Consider the following 8,914-nt stretch of genomic DNA (forward strand, 5'->3'; position numbering starts at 1 on the left):
CCTAGATCTCCCAGATACGAGTCCAGAATTTTTATCAGCTACACCACATTAGTTTACATTGATATAGACTAGGGGTGACCAACCTATGGTGCTCCAGATGTTCATGGACTACAATTCCCATCAGCCTGGTGGGAATTGTAGGGTCTGGTGGGAATTGTAGTCCATGAACATCTGGAGCACCACAGGTTGGCCACCCCAATATAGACTGCGTAGTGGCATAACTGGTTTCACAGGAACGTTTCTGCAACCAATGTCCATAGCAAGATGTGAAGATTAATCTGAGAATACACTTCAAGCTGGTAATCTTCCAGACAGTTGGGTAAGCAACACTAAATGGATTTGCAAGGAAAGTCCAATAGCTCAAGTAACTGCTTGGACTGAGACCAACCTGCATGAAGGATGCCTCGGAGGAAAAACATTTCAGTTTTCAGGAAGCAAGGAAATACAGCAAGATCCAAGAGCCTTGCTCTGGGTATACTGAAGGTTCGACTGAGGGAGAAAATAGAAAGAAAAAAAGGTTTTTTTTAATAAGACTTATTTTTATAATTCCCTATATACCTCAACTGCTATTCTCTTTCCTATTAGCGATTTTTCGACACAAGGCAGTGGTTATAACCTTACCCCCCCTTTCTTCTCAGAGCAAATGGACTTTTCTTTGTTGTGCCCATGTAAGACACAAGCTCGCCTAGCTGTTTTAGTGTATCATGGTGAATCAGTGATTTAGCCAGAGATAGACATGCTCCTGAGGAATATGTGGTCTGAACCACATGGAGGAGGGAAGTAATAGCCTCCGACTGCATTCCCTAGATCGGGCCCCTGCTCAACCCCATATACTAGGCTATGATACCTGGCTGCAAATACCTGTGCCACCAAGATTCCCAGCTCTGTCCAGCAAATTGCCCACTGCTAATGCAATAGCCTTACCATGACGTTTCCTCCCTCACTGACCGTCCCCGTCAACCTAAATGCCTCTAGAAAAAAGTACCTCCCCCCATCTCTGCAATGCACTTACAACTCTGCTTTCAACATCTCCAACTAATTTCTGCATAAACGTCGTTCCCTTTCACTCAGACCTGCCTTCCCTTTGATTGTCTCGAGCACTCCTATAGCCTACTGCAAAAAAATATTAGACTCTCTCTTTCTTCCTTGTCACTTTATTTGCCATAGGATCCACACTGGAAATAGACCACCAGCTTCCCAGGCGGCCAGGCGGATGATTCAGGAAGGCTAAAAAACCTAGTGGAGGTTTTGAAACCACATGGCTCAAGCGGAGGATGGATTTTAAGCAGGGGCCCATAATGCAACACCTGGGCAAGAAAGGCTGTGGGTGGCAGAGAGACCAGAGGTGACAAAAACATGCCTGGGTGCAAAAGCGTTGTGCCCAACATTCGCGAGAAATTCCCTGCTGGAGTGAGAGAGCAGGCGGAACAATAGGTTCCTCCCCAGCCCTGGTGCTTGAAAGGGGGAGGAAGCAGAGCAGAGGATTTTTGTAGGTGGCAGTGGGGAATTCTGTTTGTTCACAGACTCTTTGTAGAGGCCCTTTGATGTCAAAGGAGCTGAGGACCCAGGCTGTTTTCCAGCCATGTGCAGTGGTGGGGGGAGGCTGAGCTGGCAGGAAGGGAGGTCTCTGGGCGCTGAGGCCGTCCACCCTGTCTCATTGGGAGTCTTGTTTGTTTCCTGGTCAATTAGCTGGAATGGAATGCAGGGGCCAGGTTTGGCTATCTGGCAGGAGGACAGTTACTCTGGATTTGTGCTTGGAGTGGGCCGTGGCAATGCTTAGCCTGACTTTTATTGTTTGCATTTGTAGAGGAGTGGGAGCAGCCAGAAAGGGGGAGCAGCAGTCGCTGCCTGACCGATCAGGTTAGACGGAGCTGCAGTCCTCCAGACAGGAAGCAAAACGGGCTTCTCTCTTCCCTGTACAAAGGAAGGGCTGTTGGAGAGATGGCTGCGTGAGCTGACCAGTGGAGAAGAGGCAGGGAGCATGCAGCGTTCGTCCTTTCAGGTGGATAAAATCTCAAGGGCGCTGTCACAAGAGGCTCAGCCCAGCAACTTACTAGGATTGGGGATCAAAAGCGGAGATGTAGCCGTTTTCCTAAACCCCATGGCTCTGTTAACCAACAGTGCCTCTTTTATGCCTGCTAAACCTCTGGTTTGCTTGTGAGCATTTAGTGGTTGGACCAGGATTTGAATCCACAGCTGCAAATGTGGAATCCCGGAGCCTGTAAACTACAAATTTCACGCCCATAACACACACATTTTTACACACAGAGACACACCTAAAACACTACACTGCATATGGTGAAACTGATACTTTCCCCAGTACAGCAAACCTAACACCACAAGCCCCTCTGGGCTCAGTCGCAGGTCAGACTTGCTGGCAGGAATTGCTGTGCAGCAGAGGGAAAGACGGCATAGTGGGGTCTAAACTCTGATAACAAGGATATGTTTTAGGCTGGCAAAGGCCAGAGGTATGAAACTAACAGCTATAGAAAGGAATTTGCTTCCTGCAGAGAAGTCCAGACCCCACTCCCAAAATCTTGCATGACGTGCAACCACAACACACACACACACACACACACACACATATGCACAGAGTGGGTCTTGGTTAGGCAAGGACCATAGTAAGCCATTAAAGTAGTTTTAAAGGGTAGCCATGTTGGTCTGCGGTAGAACAGCTAGATTAGAATCCAGTAGCACCTTAGAGACCAAAAAGATTTTTAGGGTACAAGCCCTTTGAGAGTCAATGCCCCCTTTTTCAGATAGTAAGGCATTAAAACCAAGAAATTACATTCTCAACTGTCATTACGCAAATGCCTTCCCTCCACATACCCCAACAAGGCCCCATGTGGACTCTCTCTCTCTCTCCAAATCTAGGATTTTCTTCTGCCTGCCAGTGGCCCTTCATCACGATTTCAAGACCTGCCCACCCCCATCTAGCCTGGCGCATAACAAAGACAGCCAGGAAGTTCAGGGATGATCTGAGCCCTACTTTCATTCCAGGTGCAACAATTTCTCTTGAGCCATATCTTCCCTGTTGCTCTCCATCAATCCAATCATCTCTCCCGCTCTCCCCTATCTTCACCTCCCACGACATCCACACATGCGTGCGTGCGCACACACAGAGTCGTCACCCTAAACACAACTGGTATGACTATCTGAGCCTATGTAGGGTTTGCAGTAACAAAGGCATCATCCGCACACAAGCCAGCCTCCTGAACGGACGTGGGAAAGCCTCTTCTAACCTTCCTTCTCTCCCACTCCCTTCCTTTCCCCCCTCCCCACCCCCATCTTCCTCCCCTCCCACTGGAGTATGAAAAAGCAAGTGCATTGTCTGAACAGACACCTGCTCTTGCCTGCTTCTCTCCCTCCGCTCTTTGCACGCACGCCTGCACGCGCACGGACCCCCACAGGGTTGGCCTGGAATAAAATGGCTGCACGGGGACACCATGGGGTGGGTGTGGAAAGGAACAATAGGATAAGGGGAAAGCTTTCCATTCGGGATGGCACTGCTGCAGGCTTTGCAGAGGCAAGGAAGCCCAGGATCTGGATGCCAGGGTGGGTGGTAATGGAGGACGGAGAGCTGCAACAGCAGCAGCTGCAGCTGCAAACACAAAAGCCCAGGGCCAGTCTGCTTGCTTCCCACACACCACAAATCTGCTGACTCCCTGCTGGACCTCTGCCTCTCCCGCCCCTTTGCTTTGTTTGAGTGACACTCTTGGGGTGAGGTGGAGAGCGGGAGCTCAGGCGACTGTCCCAGGAAAGAGCACTTGCTGAGCCATGCGGCCAAGGAGTGTGATGGCTGCTCCCGTTGTCACTCAAAACACAAACCCGGGATGGGCTGAGAAACTCAGAAGGACACGGCCGATTTGCTGCCGGAGCTCGTGACCTGTGCCCGATAGGGTCCTGCTACCGGCCGGTCAGTGCAGGGTGCCGATGGTGCTTATGGGATGGATGAAGTTAATTCACGTCACTGTGCGTTCTCTAGGCAGTACTGAGATGGCAGCAGCAAAGTGTTCCTGCCACCCACTCTGTTTGCAGTGGGGACAGACCATAAGATTCGGAGAGGAAGCAAATGAGGTTTGAACCAGCCCACGAGCTCTGCATGCAGGAGAAGTGGGACAGCTTCAGACCTCTACAGACGCTCAGCCCTGCTGGCTCAGTGCCCTACTTGGAATTCAGCTTCCATGTTGGCTCACATGCGAGAGACGCCACCTCCCCTCCTAAGGGCAGCATGGTGGGTAGGGCCTTCCGTGAGTGATCTTTCACCACTGCAGTCCAGAGGGAGCATCAGCAGTGCCTGGATTGATGTGAAGGGGAGAGAGGATCACAGAAACAAAGGGACAGATATTCAGGGGTATGGAAAACAGATATACACTTGTGATCTGGTCTAACTAACCCTTTTTTTCTGGCATGCACTAGTCCTTAATTTGAATTTGAAATTTGGAATAAATGGTGATGTAATTAAACACTCTGGTAGGAAAAGCAAAGCTGTGTCTTTGTTTCTTAAGTTGCCCCCAAATCATTGATTTGTACAAATGAGGTGAAGGAATACCAATGAAAGAGATTTTTACATGTGTGTAGTGTATTCATGTATACAAAGAAAATATAGCACAAGTTAACACACAACTTTTACATTGCTGGCCGCAAGGTTGTTAATGACACAGAATGTTTACAATCAGGCTATTTTGCCTGCTAAAGAGCTCTGTGTGGCTTAACGCCTTACATACTGCAACCCAACACCAGTAGATGCCACTCCGTTGAAAGATACCGCTCCGGTTTGCACTTGTCCTTTTGGGATCAATGCAGCAGCAGCTGCTGCCTAAACTTAACTATTGTGTGTACAACACTGTATGTATGTGTGTAACAGGAAGAGCGATAAGAAATGTTGTGTATGAGTCAGAGAGCCTGTGACAGTGATAAACACTTTGTGTGTGTGAAAGAGAGACCGAGAGGGGTGTGCAAGTGGTTGTTGCACATACCACTTGTGTGCTCTGCCTCTCATGATGTGCAGTCAAGCTAACAAGCATCCTCTGCCTCTTTCTGCCCAAAGGCCCCGTTTTGATTCGACGGGAATTTTCCTCCGTTCTTTCCAAGCCCCAAACTATAATCAGAATCCTAAATTTAGAAGACACCAACCGGGGCCTGCCTGGTCCTTCAACCACATTTGAGGCCGCTGCTCAGGCCTGCCGCTGTCAGCAGGGAGCTCTGGGTTCATCCGCCTGCCTGCTGTGCCCGCCCTTCCTCCCTCCGTTGGGGCTGTGGGATGAGGCACCCGCAAGCCAGGGAGCCCGGAGTGAGATGCTGACTCGTGCAGCAGATTCACGAGCTTCCCCAGCGCGCTGGGTTGCTTCGCCCGTGGCCCTGCCAGACTGACAGAGCATGTGTGCGCCGTGCTGTTCCTTGCACACGAGCAAGAAAGAAGACAGGTGTGTGGGTGCACGGCACTCGCATATTCCCGTGCAGATGGAGCTCTGCGTACCCCGGCCTGCCTATTTCCCCACGGTGAGGCTGAACATCAAAGCCAAAGGACAAGATGGGCGGGGGGAGCTGATGCGAGTGAGAGTGAGAGCGCCGAACAGACTCAGCCGTTTTCCATCCTGCTGAAGATTAAAGGATCTGATTGCCCTCCGAGGAGGAGTGTGCCTGGCCTGCAGCTCTGCCCAGAGCAGGGGGGTGGGGGAGGAGGAGGGGCCCGACTGGGGTCACGTACACACTCCCTCTGTGTCCACACACTGACAGCGTGGGCACGCAGGCACAACCTTATGCTCCCACCGCCAACCAGGCGCACGGCTGGGCTCCCTCAGGTCCAGTCACACAGCCAGCGTTTCCCCTCCTCTGCGCACACAAAGAGCCGGCCTTGCCATTGTCGCACGCAGCCAGCCACCACCCCGCCACCCTGTCCATCCACAGCCCTCTTCCCCACTGCTGGCTGCTGCTGTGCTCCCCCTCTCCTACAAGCCCCTTCCCCTCTTGCAGCCTTTGCCCCGCAGGCCCCACTGCTCTGCAGGCAGGGTCAACTCTCTGGCACATAAACTGCCCCCAGTGTCTGTCTCCACCTTGGATGCAGAGAACCACGAGGCAGACCAGAGAAAGCGATGCCCTTCCCTACCCGGCCCCGTTCGTCAACGCTCCCTGCCCAATAGTTGTCGCTGCCCCGCCGCATCCAGGTATCCCACCTACTTTACGACAAACATCTAAAAGGATCTTGTGGGGTCTCTGAGCACCCCTGCTCATTATCTCAGGACTTGGCATTCGGCGTGCATGGTGAAATCCAAAACACCGGCACACCCCTCCCCAACTTTCCATTCACGTGACCTTTGCAAAAAGCGTATCCTTCACTTGCTAGTAGGCTATTTATAATTTCTCTTAGCAGACCCCTCCCCAGACATCTAAGCATCTCCTTCCCACCTCCATAATTGTAGCCCCTCCCCCGTTCTTTCAGGGGCTTGCCAGATAACTCAATTTGCATCTTCCTTAGGCTCCGCTTGGGCTGAGGGTCCCCAGCTTTTCAGCTGCAACCGCTCTGGCTGGTCTCTTGAACACCTCCCCATCATTTTAGTATCTGGGAAAAGGACAAACTTTGGTGTTGCATCTGTGCAAGGCAGCAGTAACAATAAAACAAGCCCTCCCTCCCCCCCCCCCCCGGCTTTCTCATGCGCTAGTGCACAAAGGCCTGGCAAATCCAAGTTTACTTTTGCAATAAATCTTCTACATTTGCAAACCCCAATATGGTTCCTTCCCTTCTTCCTTAGTCAGCTTCAGACCTCCCACGGCTGCATTCTCCCTGCACCCAGCTCCACCCCAACACAAAGGAGGGGGGGGTAAATTCAGGAGAGACAGGCTCCCTCTTTTGTGCAGCCACACAAAGAACAAGGACTGGAAGCAGATGCCATCTGCTCCCTGCAACCTGACAGTCTTAAAGAGACAGACACTTCCCCCCCTTCCCCTCCCCCCTGTGTTGATGCCAGAAGAGAAAAAGAAAAAGGGCCGCTAGCATTTTGGACGGGCGGGTAGGATGGAGAAGCGAAGCTTTCGTCCAGCCTCAGCCCATTTGGTTGGATACAGGGTGGGTTTTTTTGTTTTAATGTTTGCACTAAGACGGGGGAAGGAACTACCTGGATTCTCCAAACAATTCAAACACTTGTGCCTGTGCTACTTACCTGCACTGGGGCAATACAACTTAACTATAACAATAAGGAATAGCAGTGAAGTATGCCTGCTCAGGAAGATGGGCACTGAGCAGTCACCTGCCGGCTGTGGAGCCTCATGACTGCAGCACCCAGAGCCCTCAGCAGTATGCTGCCTGCCCCTTTTGTTCCCTGAAGGTAGAGGAAAATCTGAAGCCCTACGTCCCGGTGCTCGAGGGGTTAAGCTTTCAGCAGTGGCAGCTGTGCCTTCAGTCAAGCTGTGCCAAGCCACCCTCTTGCCCGCTCTCCTCGTGGAGAGGGGGAGAAGCAGCCTGGGAAGAGAGATGATCTAAAGTGCCTTCTCCCTCTGGCCGTGTCCATTCAGGCAGGCCAAGAGAGGATGTAGAATTTGACTGGCACAAACCCCAAACCTGGAGAGGCCTGAAGGGGAAAGCACCGAGGCTTCCGTGGCTAATGCCAGACAGGGGAAGAAGACGAGAGGATCCCAGATCAAGGAGCTGCTTGCTCCCTCCCCGGGGTTGTGGCAAGAGTGATATTAGAGTTTAGACCAGCAATACAGGCACATGGGAGCGAAAAGCACAACACAGTGTTCTTCATCAACGAACCACTAGCCTCTATTCCCTCAGGCTGCTTTTTTGAAGGGGGGGGGAATAGGAGGGGGGCAACTCCCCTCCGGAAGGAAGGAGGACACAGGAGCTTGCCTCTAGCAGCCTGGGAAAGGAGCCAACCTGCTGAAATGCAGCCTCCCCTCTGCCTGCCGTCACCTTGGCCTTTCCCCTGGAGACGGGATACATGAGCTGGCTGTGCACGGAGCCTCTCTACTGCCCCCCCCCCCCCCAAATCGCCACCACCAGCAGGCAAGGAAGGAACACCTGAATGTCCAGAGTCTGATTTGCCATTTCTTCACAAAGGAAGAGCGGCAGATGTCTGATTGCCAACTGACACTGTGCCTCCGTCCACGCAAATCAAGGTGTTTGTGGGGGCGGGGGGAAACAGCCAGGGTTGTAGGAACCAAGAGGATGCTGAGAAAGTGGGACTTCGGATGGTTGTGTGTCAGTTTGGCCCTGTGACTCTCGGACCCAAGCCAGCAGAATTTAGTTTGCAAGCAAAGAGGACAGAAACTGCCTGCCGTTTACACTACGTACTTTCTGCACCCATATATTATGGCTCGCAACTAGATCCGCCACTGGCACACTGTGAGGAGCAAAGAGACCTTGACAGAGAAGGACTGTTGTAGATAAACATGAAATGCAGGTTCCAGGAGCAGCAAAATGGTGGGGGAGCAGCTGGGCTGAAGAGAGGTCAGTTCTTGAAAAAAGGAGGAAGAGGGAGACGTCGCTGGGGGGTCGTAAATTGAAGGCGGATTCAGATGTGGAAGGGCAGAAAACCGTGGTTCGCATAAATGGAAAGAACACAAGGCACTCTAGCGGAGCTGCCGGAGAAATGCCTCCATGTGTGAAACAACATCGGGAACGAGAGTTTAAAATCCTTGTAGGAAAATCCAAGAGCTACCGTTTGGACCGAGAAGCACGCTGCAGCTGATCACACAAATAAAGATGAACTTTATTAAGGATTCCGGTGGGGATTATTCAGGCGAGCTGCTCCCACAGTGTTCACATGAGCAAGAAAACACACCATTGACAACTGGACTAAAAGATGCCCAAGCTTTGGTCTCATCTTTTGAAAAAGGATTGAATATCTCTAGCATGTGAACAGAAGCAAGGAGAAAGGATTAAAAGCAAGTAGTCATTTTTTCCTTAGACCAG

The sequence above is a fragment of the Sphaerodactylus townsendi genome, linkage group LG01 (assembly GCF_021028975.2).
Source record: "Sphaerodactylus townsendi isolate TG3544 linkage group LG01, MPM_Stown_v2.3, whole genome shotgun sequence".
Lineage (NCBI taxonomy): Eukaryota > Metazoa > Chordata > Lepidosauria > Squamata > Sphaerodactylidae > Sphaerodactylus > Sphaerodactylus townsendi.